This window comes from Schistocerca nitens, chromosome 8, assembly GCF_023898315.1.
Source record: "Schistocerca nitens isolate TAMUIC-IGC-003100 chromosome 8, iqSchNite1.1, whole genome shotgun sequence".
Classification (NCBI taxonomy): Eukaryota; Metazoa; Arthropoda; class Insecta; order Orthoptera; family Acrididae; genus Schistocerca; species Schistocerca nitens.
Genome location: NC_064621.1, coordinates 174,568,387 through 174,580,801, shown reverse-complemented (window position 1 = coordinate 174,580,801; position 12,415 = coordinate 174,568,387).

The window sequence follows — 12,415 nt, the reverse complement described above, 5'->3', positions numbered from 1 at the left end:
CCGGAGCTTGGGAAACGGCGACGACTCCAGTCGTGTTGCGGCCGTGTCGCCGTCTGCCAGGGTGGGAAAAGAGGAGGGGGCAGCGTCGCAGTCGTAGCCAACTGTCGCGTCTTGCACAACGTAACTTTTAGTGAACGCACGGCAGCTGGTCGACATGACATCAAAGGACTGCGTGAATGGAGTCAGGAGCGGGCAAGCCCCTTCGTTCCTCGAGCTGTCAACAGGGGGATGGTGCCTGGCCGACACCGAAGCACTTTCGCTGCCGCTGCCACTACCAGGTCCCGAGAGACCTACTGCTTAATGGAACTCTGAGGCCCATGCCAGCAGGGTGCACTGGGCAGCACTGAGTGATTCACGTGTCTGGAGACATGGTCGATGCTGTCGGCGATGGCGGGAGGTGATTCACCCCAAACCTGTGTCCATATGCTGCCCAGGTCTTCCCATGATCGTCTTCGACAGCAGCAATGCACTGCCGACCACCACATCACTAAAAGACGGTCAGTAACCGAGATGCCACAGATTGCTGCCACAGACAAGGTCCTGACACAATGAGGGTGCTGCCTGTACTGTACATGCCGAGAAAAAGGGGTAACCCATCTTGGCAAACTCATCCCACATTGCTGCCACATCTTATCTGTTACATGATATGTTTTCGTATGACAATTGTAAATTTAAAAAAAATCTGACTCTCTAAAGATCTTTGAGAAGGGAGCTGTAGGAAGGTTATTGTTTTCATTAAGTGTTTTATGTATCTTTGTTTTACATATATTTTATATATGTTTTATATGTGCCTTTCTGCTTTCATATTTACAAGATTGCAAGTATTCTTTATCTTTTCTTATCAAGTTTTATTTCCTCTTAATGAACTCATGCATTATTTTTCGTTTTGTGTAAAGATTCACTTGTTTTAAGTCAACCATATGTTGTTTTGTTATGTTGACACTTATATGTTTGTACTTAAGGGACAGATGGACACATTTTAGAGAAATAAGTTCCACAGATAACACACGTAAAATCTTTTATTTTTGGTGAACGTGAGAGCATTTGTAATCGATGTTCTATCAAGGAATAAAGGTAGCCATGTGTATAGTTAAGCAGGGGTAGTAACTGTCCATGGGGCAGAGAATCCTCAAGACAACAATATTATATTCAGGTTAGGGAAGAACCTTCTCTGGCTCCAATTTCGAGATGAATGAGTAGATAAATTTCTGCATGATCTTGTAACCGTTTAAAAATTGTCATTTAAGTCTGGGTGTTGAAGAATATGATCCGATGGTATGCCCATCACATTTTTATTTCCTACTTTAATTTTGTAGGCATGCAGCAGAGAGTGTATGGATTACCCCTGGCTGAATTTGGTAAAGAGAGGGAGTAACATTGTGCTGGGATTTATGATGAAAAAATTGATTCATGTTTCTTTCTTCGATAATGACCCTACCAAAGTGTCACAATTTATTCTTTTCCATGTCACACTAACCTTTTAAAGTGTGACGCTCCCCATGAATAAATTTGAGAGGAACAGGGAGGTTGTGAGAAATTGCAGGGCACCTTCACTTCTGATTCGGTGTTATGCCACTTCTTGTTCTTAGGGAAGATGATCTATATTACGATTTGACTTCATACATAATGATGAAATGGTGGGTAGTAGTAAATGCTCTTGCTTGCATGCTGCAGGGAAGGAATAATGGTAAGCTTTACCAGTGTTCAAAGGAATAGGGTACAGTACAAGCACAGTGACTGTGGGCCGAGGGAAGCGCGTTTTTCTCTGCGGAACCTGTGTGGAAACAACTCCAGACGGCCGAGCACTGCGGTCTTATTGTGCAGACACAGTGGCTGACGCTGGTCTGTCGGTATCTGCATCCAGGTAGACTGACTAGCGCCGAAAAGTCGCCACTGCAATGGCCAGCTCATTGTAGACCAGCTATAAAGTAGAGGATAAGCTCTTGTTAGGCAGGAAGCCGACAGGACAACTGTGAGCCTTGTGCCAATTTCCGTGGGACAGGACACTGGGCCCAGACATTCGGACTCTGTTACAAAGCATAAGTGTGAAAGCACGAGGCTTTTAGCGAGTTTATGGCAATTCTTTGGAAACTTCGAAATGGACACAACAAGAGAGATAACCAGCTTTTTAAGGAGGGGTGTGGTTTCATCCTGGTCATGTTGTTAGCAAGAGACACGATGTAAGCGTGTGGGAAAGAGGCCGTGAAGCTGAATCTCTTTTCATTTTCTCCCAATTAGCTTTAAAGTGTGTGATTGGTCAAATTGGTGCATGCAGAGCAAGGGGTGCTCTCCGAGCTTCGAATCCCGCCCTCTAGCTCGTGACTGGCTTGTGCTAAAGTGAGGGAAGTCTAAGATGTAAATGAGCTTTTGCCACCGAGCTGAGGAGGTAAGCGGGCGGAAAGAGGAAATCACTCTTGTACTGATGCTTCACTAGTAAAGAACCGTAGGTCTCTACCTAAACGATGAGACTTGTGTCCTTTGCTAGTGTGTCACTTAGAGTCTGTGCCAGTCACCTTCTGAACCATCAGAGGTACTGCTTCTAGCATCACGCACACAACAATTGATGCGTGGGTACGCTTATTTGTCCTGAGTCGGCCGTCTAAAGATTTGACATATTCCATCACGCATAGTCGTGGCACGGAGTCAAATAGGTTTGGCAGACCAGCAAATGTGCTTATTTTCCCACTGGAATCCACTGGGGTTTCAGGGTATCATAGGGAAAGTCCTGCATTTCGAATTAACTGAATGAGAGACCGCATACTTGCATTTTTCGGGCGCTCGCCATTAATAACAGATTGCGACCGCCCATGACTTCAGTCGCCGAACGCATCGTGGTGTGATTCCCTAACCAGTAGAAGGGTAAAGTATTCGCTGCTACGGTGTAGGGCTCCGATATGTTTCTCAGCACCCTGTTCTTTCGAATCATATTTTTCTTTTTTTGGAATAGTATAGATGCTTGATTGTGCAGTAGCTTTTGTGCCATATCCCGGATTCACGTGTATGAAGTCAGACAAAGCGATTAGTGTTCTGTTAGTGTTATGTGTCGATCCCCAGCTGATCACTTTGTCCACCATAGACCCTGTATTAGTGAAAGCGTTTGTGAAATGAAAATGTTTGTGCGACGTTTAGTCATTTCTTTTTTTTTTTGACTTGTGATGTTAAGAAATAATAAATCTATTGTCATTTAGATCACAACAGCTCCCTCTGTTCTGATTAACATTATCTTGCCATTTTTATTAAAGTCCTGGTTTCAAAATAAAGTAGTTAGCTTGCAGCACAAGGAAGCAAAGTAACTTTTCACTCCGTATTCTAGGTCTTGAACTATGACTGCAGCAGCAAATAAATGCATGTAACACATCTGGCCAATGTGATCTTACACCATATCTCAGGTGATTCTGCGTCACACTATGAAGAACGAGGACCTCAGCTTCTGTTGCAGCATGGCTAAACAATTAGCTTATATTATGAGATATCACAACTACAGTCACTAGTCGTCACTTCAAGAAAATAAAGAAAACTTTTGCATGTGTCAGCCAACTATAAGTTTAAATACTGTACTCGTTAATTTCGTGATAAAATATTGTTGGGAATACGAACGGGAGTTTTTATTTTGGCTATAAAAGGAAAATACGCCGCTTCTTGTAATAATTTTTAACAAATATGTATGCAAAATCACTTGTCCCCAAAATATGCAACCGCATGCACTTTAAAACTGCACCAGTAACCCCGTAAATGTGAGAATGGTAAGGAATACTGCTAATGCATATATTTAGACTATACAGAAACTTTATGCATTTTACTTACAAATCCGGGCTGTGGTGGGACGCAGCATGTGCTATCAATATGAATGGAAACGTCCCGAATAGTAACGGTTTTTTTCTGGTACTGGTGCCGGCCGTAGTGGCCGTGCGGTTCTAGGCGCTACAGTCTGGAGCCGAGTGAACGCTACGGTCGCAGGTTCGAATCCTGCCTCGGGCATGGATGTGTGTGATGTCCTTAGGTTAGTTAGGTTTAATTAGTTCTAAGTTCTAGGGGACTCATGACCTCAAAAGTTAAGTCGCATAGTGCTCAGAGCCATTTGAGCCATTTGAGCCGGTACTGGTGCCTCGAGTTCTACTGGTGATACAAAGGTAGGGTCAAGTGTTTTGCATAGCCTTTGGCTAGGGACCATTTGTACACCAAACAGAAGGATCGTCTTACTCTAACTCTCCTACAGTACTGGATCACAGTTTGAATATTGCACGCTTCCTCCAGCTTAGACAAATGCAGGAAACGGCTCTTTTTCCATTATATGTGGTCCACCCCCCCATGAACCATGGACCTTGCCGTTGGTGGGGAGGCTTGCGTGCCTCATCGATACAGATAGCCGTACCGTAGGTACAACCACAACGGAGGGGTATCTGTTGAGAGGCCAGACAAACGTGTGGTTCCTGAAGAGGGGCAGCAGCCTTTTCAGTAGTTGCAAGGGCAACAGTCTGGATGATTGACTGATCTGGCCTTGTAACAATAACCAAAACGGCCTTGCTGTGCTGGTACTGCGAACGGCTGAAAGCAAGGGGAAACTACGGCCGTAATTTTTCCCGAGGGCATGCAGCTTTACTGTATGATTAAATGATGATGGCGTCCTCTTGGGTAAAATATTCCGGAGGTAAAATAGTCCCCCATTCGGATCTCCGGGCGGGGACTACTCAAGAGGATGTCGTTATCAGGAGAAAGAAAACTGGCGTTCTACGGATCGGAGCGTGGAATGTCAGGTCCCTTAATCGGGCAGGTAGGTTAGAAAATTTGAAAAGGGAAATGGATAGGTTAAAGTTAGATATAGTGGGAATTAGTGAAGTTCGGTGGCAGGAGGAACAAGACTTCTGGTCAGGTGACTACAGGGTTATAAACACAAAGTCAAATAGGGGTAATGCAGGAGTAGGTTTAATAATGAATAGGAAAATAGGAACGCGGGTAAGCTACTACAAACAGCTTAGTGAACGCATTATTGTGGCCAAGATAGATACGAAGCCCACACCTACTACAGTAGTACAAGTTTATATGCCAACTAGCTCTGCAGATGACGAAGAAATTGAAGAAATGTATGATGAAATAAAAGAAATTATTCAGATTGTGAAGGGAGACGAAAATTTAATAGTTATGGGTGACTGGAATTCGAGTGTAGGAAAAGGGAGAGAAGGAAACGTAGTAGGTGAATATGGATTGGGGCTAAGAAATGAAAGAGGAAGCCGCCTGGTAGAATTTTGCACAGAGCACAATTTAATCATAGCTAACACTTGGTTTAAGAATCATGATAGAAGGTTGTATACATGGAAGAACCCTGGAGATACTAAAAGGTATCAGATTGATTATATAATGGTAAGACAGAGATTTAGGAACCAGGTTTTAAATTGTAAGACATTTCCAGGGGCAGATGTGGACTCTGACCACAATCTATTGGTTATGACCTGTAGATAAAAACTGAAGAAACTGCAAAAAGGTGGGAATTTAAGGAGATGGGACCTGGATAAACTGAAAGAACCAGAGGTTGTAGAGAGTTTCAGGGAGAGCATAAGGGAACAATTGACAGGAATGGGGGAAAGAAATACAGTAGAAGAGGAATGGGTAGCTTTGAGGGATGAAGTAGTGAAGGCAGCAGAGGATGAAATAGGTAAAAAGACGAGGGCTAGTAGAAATCCTTGGGTAACAGAAGAAATATTGAATTTAATTGATGAAAGGAGAAAATATAAAAATGCAGTAAATGAAGCAGGCAAAAAGGAATACAAACGTCTCAAAAATGAGATCGACAGGAAGTGCAAAATGGCTAAGCAGGGATGGCTAGAGGACAAATGTAAGGATGTAGAGGCTTACTTGAGGACAATATTATGGAAATGGAAGAGGATGTAGATGAAGATGAAATGGGAGATACGATACTGCGTGAAGAGTTTGACAGAGCACTGAAAGACCTGAGTCGAAACAAGGCCCCCGGAGTAGACAACATTCCATCGGAACTACTGACGGCCTTGGGAGAGCCAGTCCTGACAAAACTCTACCATCTGGTGAGCAAGATGTATGAAACAGGCGAAATACCCTCAGACTTCAAGAAGAATATAATAATTCCAATCCCAAAGAAAGCAGGTGTTGACAGATGTGAGAATTACCGAACAATCAGTTTAATAAGCCACAGTTGCAAAATACTAACACGAATTCTTTACAGACGAATGGAAAAACTAGTAGAAGCCGACCTCGGGGAAGATCAGTTTGGATTCCGTAGAAATACTGGGACACGTGAGGCAATACTGACCTTACGACTTATCTTAGAAGAAAGATTAAGGAAAGGGAAACCTGCGTTTCTAGCATTTGTAGACTTAGAGAAAGCTTTTGACAATGTTGACTGGAATACTCTCTTTCAAATTCTAAAGGTGGCGGGGGTAAAATACAGGGAGCGAAAGGCTATTTACAATTTGTACAGAAACCAGATGGCAGTTATAAGAGTCGAGGGACATGAAAGGGAAGCAGTGGTTGGGAAGGGAGTAAGACAGGGTTGTAGCCTCTCCCCGATGTTATTCAATCTGTATATTGAGCAAGCAGTAAAGGAAACAAAAGAAAAATTCGGAGTAGGTATTAAAATCCATGGAGAAGAAATAAAAACTTTGAGGTTCGCCGATGACATTGTAATTCTGTCAGAGACAGCAAAGGACTTGGAAGAGCAGTTGAACGGAATGGACAGTGTCTTGAAAGGAGGATATAAGATGAACATCAACAAAAGCAAAACGAGGATAATGGAATGTAGTCGAATTAAGTCGGGTGATGTTGAGGGTATTAGATTAGGAAATGAGACACTTAAAGTAGTAAAGGAGTTTTGCTATTTAGGGAGTAAAATAACTGATGATGGTCGAAGTAGAGAGGATATAAAATGTAGACTGGCAATGGCAAGGAAAGCGTTTCTGAAGAAGAGAAATTTGTTAACATCGAGTATAGATTTAAGTGTCAGGAAGTCTTTTCTGAAAGTATTTGTATGGAGTGTAGCCATGTATGGAAGTGAAACATGGACGATAAATAGTTTGGACAAGAAGAGAATAGAAGCTTTCGAAATGTGGTGCTACAGAAGAATGCTGAAGATTAGATGGGTAGATCACATAACTAATGAGGAGGTACTGAACAGGATTGGGGAGAAGAGGAGTTTGTGGCACAACTTGACCAGAAGAAGGGATCGGTTGGTAGGACATGTTCTGAGGCATCAACGGATCACCAATTTAGTATTGGAGGGCAGCGTGGAGGGTAAAAATCGTAGGGGGAGACCAAGAGATGCATACACTAAGCAGATTCAGAAGGATGTAGGTTGCAGTAGGTACTGGGAGATGAAGAAGCTTGCACAGGATAGAGTAGCATGGAGAGCTGCATCAAACCAGTCTCAGGGCTGAAGACCACAACAACAACAACATGTGGTCTACGGCGTACCATAAGGGACTTGTTGAGCCTCCTTTTAGTTCACCGGCGGTTCCTGACGCAACCCGAAAGAAGCGTTTTTCTCCATTTCTTTCCGCGTCAGCAGCGGATATCTAAATAACTAACCGCAGCAAATCGTTCAAATTTTGCGGTATATTCTCTAGATATGCATGTTGAAGTGAAATCTTCCCATTTTCAAAAATCTCTATCGGATATCGAGAAACACCTCAAAAACATGGTTTATGGGTACCAAAAGCTAGCCGCGGAGTACAACACGGTGTAAGTAGCCGGTTTGTATGTTGGAAGCGCTATAGACTTTATTAATATCTTCCCGCGCCCGGGTTCCCGGGTTCGATTCCCGGCGGGGTCAGGGATTTTCTCTGCCTCGTGATGACTGGGTGTTGTGTGATGTCCTTAGGTTAGTTAGGTTTAAGTAGTTCTAAGTTCTAGGGGACCGATGACCATAGATGTTAAGTCCCATAGTGCTCAGAGCCATTTGAACCATTTCTTTGTGTTAATATCGCTGACACCGCTCTGCGCCCTCAGCAAGAGTTTCTGTGGTTGGACGGACTAGAAGTTAGCGAGTGCATGGACATCTTTTTTCTTAGTGGAGACTCTGTGTTGGTAGGAAACGCAAAGTAAAGTGAGATGAAGTTTCTTATAAGAAAATATGCAGTGAAAGGTATGATAATGGATATTGTTGATAATGTTTGGGTAGTAGAATTATTGAGAACTATGTAATTTTTGGAACTGGATGTCACATGAATAAGGTAAAATTTTTTCAATACATTGTTTGCTCTTAAACAAAATCTTTCTTTTGCTAACCATATGCCTCCTAGTAGTTAGTCTATAGTAGTTAGAAGCTTTTTATTTAGCTGGCCGTTGTTGCTACTTGCTGTAATCGCTGTAGTTCGTGTTACGAAGATTTTTTGTGAGTTAAGTGACTTATGAAAAAGAATGGAGTTTGAACTATCGGGATTCGTGATTGAAAGCAATTAACAGAGTTGAAGGTAGTTTCACATTTCTTTAATTTGTTATTTTTTGGGTTTGCATTGCTGTTGGATTCCTTGCACTTGAGGGGTATGCTTTTTTGTTAATTATAGAAGTCATGTTGTCAATGTCTAGCAGTCATATTGCGTTGGGCTTGTATATTGTGAGTAATAAATGAATAAGTCAAGTTTGAGTTGTCTTTGTCAGGGAAAATTCTGTTGGGCAGCGCTTCATAAAAAAATCGAAGAGTTAGTTTCAACGGTTATGTAAAGCAAACCTGATCTCGAACAGCTTAGAAAATTTTCTTGTTATCTTTATTTGTTTCCGATATGCAGAGGTTCAAAATTACCCTACTTCTACAGGTAAAATACGCACATGTAATCTGGCGTGAGGCGAAAACGTCGTTTATAAAGTGATGTAGCACGGATAAATATGCTGTAAAGTGTCTGTTTCATCAGAAGGGTTGTGGGAGCCCCATTTTGTGGTAGTGAAGCACATGCAAAATTTTTGTGCACTTAAAATCCGATCTGAAGTATACAATTAATTTCAAGTTATTTTGTTTCACATAAGTATTAAAATTTTACTGGTCCTCACAGTTCCTTTCATATGAGTGACTTGCCCTGCTGTAGCAGGGAAAAGAAGGGATCCAGCGGAAAAATGCTTCTATCGGAGCGCAAAAAGGGCCAATATCTTCCTGTTTAAATGACTGTGACTGAAAAATGGCGTACCAACTGCCTCATTATACCTTCCAAAGCACTTAAAAATTTTTCCAGAAATTTTGGCGTAAGAACGTATTCACGCTTTCTTCTGCCGAGAGAGGAGGAGACAGTAGGAGTGAGTAAGAGACGGGAAAGTAATAAATACTGGAAGATAGTAGACGATGATTGTGGTCTAACAGGTTGGTGAGTAAATTATTTTGTATTCCAGATGCTGTTTTTTTATCGATTGTTATTTTTTATTTGTAGTTTACATGTTGTCAGTTTCTCACTCGGAGATAGTGAGCAGAACTGTGGACCCTAGAAAATGGAGCACTAAGTAAAGAAATCGGAACATCTCCGACATATTCTCCTGTTTGAGGTCAGTAGATGGTGACAGCAGCAGAGGCAGCTACAATCATTTGACCATGTATGGGAATAATACTAATGGACAGAGCACGAAAAGGAACTGGTTTTCCCATTTTGAGGATGATCGTTTTGACATTAGTGACTCTCCAACTTCAGGAAGACGTTCGAGCTTTGATGAAGATCATTTAAACGAATTAATTGTGATCCACTTCAGAGTAGTCAAGAACCGGCTAATGTGATGAGCTGTGGTCATTCCACCATCCTGGGACATTTGCATTCAATGGCGAAAGTTCAAAAATAAGATTTATGTCGCATGCTCTAAGCCAGAATCACAAGAAACAGCAGGTGGACATATGTACATCTGTGGTTGCACGTCATAAATTGCCAAGTGAACAACATCGACCATTCCTATTCTGTAACGTTAAGGACGAGGAGAAATGGTGGCTTTGTGGTAGTATAAGGAGAAGCAAGGAATAGTTGAGCCCAAACAAAACAGCAGTTTCCCGTACAAAGACCTTCGCGCATCCACAGAAGATAGAGTTACGCATCTGGTGGAACAGCGGCGGTGTGGTGTACCACAAATTGCTTCTCCGAGGTGCAGCCATCACTGCTCACACTTATTGTCAACATCTGAGACATCTTCCAGACGCACTCCGAGCACAACGACTAGGAAGACTGCGTCAGGTGATACTACTCCATGATAACGCCCTCCCGTATTTTGCTAGACTGACAAAAAACGTTATACAGGACTTGGGTAGGAGTCATGATAACGCCCTCCCGTATTTTGCTAGACTGACAAAAAACGTTATACAGGACTTGGGTAGGAGTCATTACACACCCATTTTATTCACGTTATCTTGCTCACTTAGATTTTCACATTTTCCGCTCTCTGTTGAACAACCTTCGAGGAACTTCTTTTCTGGATGAAAATGCGCTCCGAATACAGCACGACGAGTTCTTCGCCTCAAAACCACGTGATTTCTACAGTCGCGGAATTGGAAAGCTATCCCAACTATTGGTGACTAAAGTCTCTGATGTGTGTATCTATCGTGTTTATTAAACTTATGGACAAACGCTCGGAACCTCTGCACCAACCTAATAGAAAGAGTGAAGGAGACAACGGCAGTGCGACAGAAAGTAAGGGTCACAGTGGCAGTAGAACATAGCTGACAGGGGCAAACAGTGCTAGGAAATGAATAAAGGAGACAATGTCTGTAAGAGAGCAAAAAGAAGAAAGGAAAGAAGATTGGGTTTAACGTCACGTCGACATCGAAGTCAGCAGAGGCGAAGCACAAGCTCGGATTGTGTCAAGGATTGCGAACGACATCGGCCGTGCCCTTTCAAAGGAACTGTCCCAGAATTTTCCCAGAGCGATTTAGGGAAACCGCGGGAAACCTTAACCTTCATGGGCGAATACGAGCCCAGTGTGCCAACCACTGCGCCACCCCTCATGGTAGGAGAGCAATAAAGAGAAGGAGAAAGTGGAAGTGGATGAGAGCGACTGATAATGAGAGATGGAGTCTATGATAATGACAATGAAGAAAAGAAAGAAAGTGACAGTGGAAACAGACAGCAGCAGTGAGAAGGAATGAATGAGGTAGCAGTAAGACAGATCAAGAGGGAGACAATTGCAGTGAGAAGAGATAATGGTAGTAGCACAGAACGGAGACTATGGCTGTGAAACAGGAGACGGTGATAGTTCGAGAGACACAAAGAGATAATGACAAAAAGTTGGTGAGTTGGCGTGAATGAGTGGATGAGAATGGGCAAGTGGGAGTGAATGGATATGAGCGATTTAAAGAGATGGACTGTGTGGGTGTGAGCGAGTTACAGTTAGGGGAGCTTGTTGGAGCGAGAGTGAGTTGCATGTTGCAAAGAGTGTGAATATTTTCGCATTCAAAAACTTTTGGGAAAACTTTTAAGGTGCTTAGGAAGGTAGAACGAGGCAGCTGGCACCCCACTTTTCAGTCAGAGTTTTTAAGCAGGATCATATTCGCCTTTTTTGTGCTCCGATAGGAACATTTTTCCTCTGGTGACAATATACACTATTTGAGTTTAGTAACCATTATAACGCAAACGGGGGGAGATGGGTAGGGTTTCGAGACTGAGACAAGTTTGAGCTCCTGAGACGAACTTCACTTACATCTACATCTATACTACGCAGCCATATTGCAGTGTATAGCGGAGGGTACTTTGTGTACCATTGTCTATTGCCCCTTTCCTCTTCTAGACACGAACAGTTCGTTGGAAGGAGGACTGTTGGTAAGGCTCCGTGCGGGTTCGAATCTCTCTAATTTTATCTTTCTCGAGAAATATGACTGTAGTTCCATACGTCACGAAAGCTGTAGTAAATTTTGCAATAATGCGACAACAAAGTAATTCATCAGATTACCTCCCATTCAGAAGGCTGTCGCACTCAGCGACTGTTATAGTGACTTCTAAATAATAGATTTCATCTATCAGTCGTCCTTTTTAAATTTTATTGGCAGATCTAGATTTCAGCTAGAAATGCGTGCATTGATCAAAAATGATAGTGCATTGAGAATGACTAGTTTCTAGCTGAAATCTAGATCTGCCAATAAAATTTAAAAAGGACGACTGATAGATGAAATCCATTATTTATAAGTCAACATAGTAATTCCACGATGTGCAGTGTGTGGTGTCACCGCCAGACACCACACTTGCTAGGTGGTAGCCTTTAAATCGGCCGCAGTCCGTTAGTATACGTCGGACCCGCGTATCGCCACTATCAGTGATTGCAGACCGAGCGCCGCCACACGGCAGGTCTAGTCTAGAGAGACCCCCTAGCACTCGCCCCAGTTGTACCACCGACTTTGCTAGCGATGGTTCACTGACAAATTACGCTCTCATTTGCCGAGACGATAGTTAGCATAGCCTTCAGCTACGTCATTTGCTACGACCTAGCAAGGCGC